Source organism: Lutra lutra, chromosome 7 (genome assembly GCF_902655055.1).
Source record: "Lutra lutra chromosome 7, mLutLut1.2, whole genome shotgun sequence".
In the NCBI taxonomy this organism is placed as follows: Eukaryota; Metazoa; Chordata; class Mammalia; order Carnivora; family Mustelidae; genus Lutra; species Lutra lutra.
Genome location: NC_062284.1, coordinates 24,499,792 through 24,502,152, shown reverse-complemented (window position 1 = coordinate 24,502,152; position 2,361 = coordinate 24,499,792). Strand labels below are relative to the sequence as shown.

The 2,361-nt window shown below is 40.2% G+C and overlaps 1 non-coding gene across 1 annotated transcript; it reads left to right on the top strand.

Moving 5' to 3' along the window:
• The first annotated feature begins 1,092 nt into the window (after positions 1 to 1,092).
• TRNAE-UUC (transfer RNA glutamic acid (anticodon UUC)) lies at positions 1,093 to 1,164 on the top strand. The gene has a single exon. It is a non-coding gene; the product is annotated as a tRNA-Glu (tRNA).
• Positions 1,165 to 2,361: the final 1,197 nt, after the last annotated feature.

The window sequence follows — 2,361 nt, the reverse complement described above, 5'->3', positions numbered from 1 at the left end:
GATTTTTGTTCAGGGTGATCCTGGCCCTCCACTGTTGTAGTGTTTTATGTGCCCTAAAGTATATCTATTACTTTCACAAGCAGTGTGTCTTGGTGTTCAGCGCCTGAGAAGCAGTTCAAGAACAATACTGGTTTTATTAAATTTTAAAAATGTAAATTCTTGGTCATAAACACATATAGGAAATCCTGACACTGTGCCTCCTTGATCAAGTTTCATGAGTTTCTAAGAACTTCCTTTTCCCACATACTTGCCAACACTTGACATTTTCACACTTTTGCTTTTTGTCCAAATGCTAGCTGGGAGCCTGTGAGGTTGAAGTGTTTTTTCAAATGGTTTTTGTCCGTGGGATTCCTCTCCAACTAATGGTCTATTCTCAGCAAGTTCTCATTTTTATATTGCAGCGTTTGTCTTATTATAAATCATGTGTAGTTTCTCTGTATGATACCAATCACTTGTATGTTTATCTCCCCGCCTGCGGTTTGTTTTCTTACTACCCTCCAAGCCCCACAACCCACCACCTACCGAAGTATGAGTTGCTTACATAGTGCAACGTGCGGATTTTCCTTTACAGTCCTGGGTGTTTTGTTCTGATTTTAATAATGTAAGGCCATTCCTAAACAAGATTGTAAAAACAGTAGTCTCCAAAGGCTTTTTTGCCCAAAACGTTCCCCACTGGTTATTCGGGGTACGCAGGCTTCTAAATGCAAATTTCCTGACCTAAACCTCACGAGAGGAAAAATCTGGTCTAATAAAAGTTTACCCGCAGGTCAACGGGACCTGGGAAGCCAATCTCATAACGTGCTCCTTGAGGCATTCAAACCATTCCTTCCCATATTTCCCCGCCGCAGTTTTTTAACAGAGGTTTGTGGAGGCTGCAGCTTCCCTGGGAACCGGGAGAGGCGGGAGGCGGAGTCCACAAGACCGCGTACGAAGCGAGCCCTGCACAGAGCTCACGGCGATTGCTGATTGCGGAATGCCGAAAAACCACGCAGGCGCAGAGAACTGGTGCAACAAGAGGCGGGGCCGGACGCTGAAAGCGGAAGCAGATGGAAGGGTTTCAATTCACTTACACTTCAACTCGTTCCCGTCGCCTCCCACATGGTCTAGCGGTTAGGATTCCTGGTTTTCACCCAGGCGGCCCGGGTTCGACTCCCGGTGTGGGAAAGCTGAAGTTTTTAAAACCTTAGTAAAAAATTACCATGGTACATTTGGATCATTCTTAGCAAGAATGTATTTAATGTAATTGTTGAAAGCTGTTATTTGGTAGGGAAACGGGGGAGGCATGAGGAACCATCATGATTTTCGGGCTTGAAAAGCCTGCTTATGTAATCAATATTGTCACTTTCATCCATTATAAAATTCATTTAAAATATAATAAATCATCATAATTAATGTTTAATGGTCAAACTCTATTAGAAAAAGGAATTCACTTTTTGTTCCACCTTTATTCAGATAATTTACATATAAGTAAATTATGTAAGTTTAAAGGTGTAAATTCAAAGGTGCACAACATGATATATATAGATAGATAAGATAGATAAACACACACACACACACATATTTACCACAGTAAGGTGAGTTAATACCTCCATCACATCACATAATTACCATTTCTTTTAGACTTCTTAGAATTTCTTAGATTCTGGCCAATATAGTGTTTTTATGCCCCCACTAAGTATTTCTGGCCCAACACTAAAGAGATGGTGAACGAAAAGAAAGGAAAAAGCTGAGAAAGTTGAACCCAAGAGCAGCTAAAATTTGAGGTGAACCCAAGAGCAGCTAATATTTGAGGACTCAGTGGAGAGGATGGGGTGTTTCCTGGAGCTGAAGCAAGAGTCACTATGGATGGGATATAAAGAAATGAGAGTTCTCCAAATAGAAGTATAGCTTTAACAGAGATTTAATAGGGGAAGAGAATGAAGGAAAATATCAAATCCATTCACTTAGCTAAGTTTCACAGAATATGTGGGAAAACTGAAGTATGGAATCAGATTCTGGTTAGAATCAGACATTGTCCTTAGGTTGAGGTCAGCACTCGGCAAATTCAAACTTTCACAAGCAGGAGGAGTGTTGCAACTTTCTCAGCTCCTAAACTATTTCCAGGATAAGAAAAAAAAATTCTAGGAAGAGACTTACATACTTTTAACTATACTGTAAGTCTATATAAGTAGTAATTAAAGCACACAATGCCTTTTCCTTTAAAATTTCTATTGTTTGAACCCGTCCTGTGCCATTCACAGCGATCGGTCAAATCATGTGGGCAAATTCATGCTATACCAGTTGTGGGTATCTTGAGCATGATTTGGACAATAAAATCACAAGAGAAAATATCCGTGGTCTCTAAACCAACCATAAAAAAAC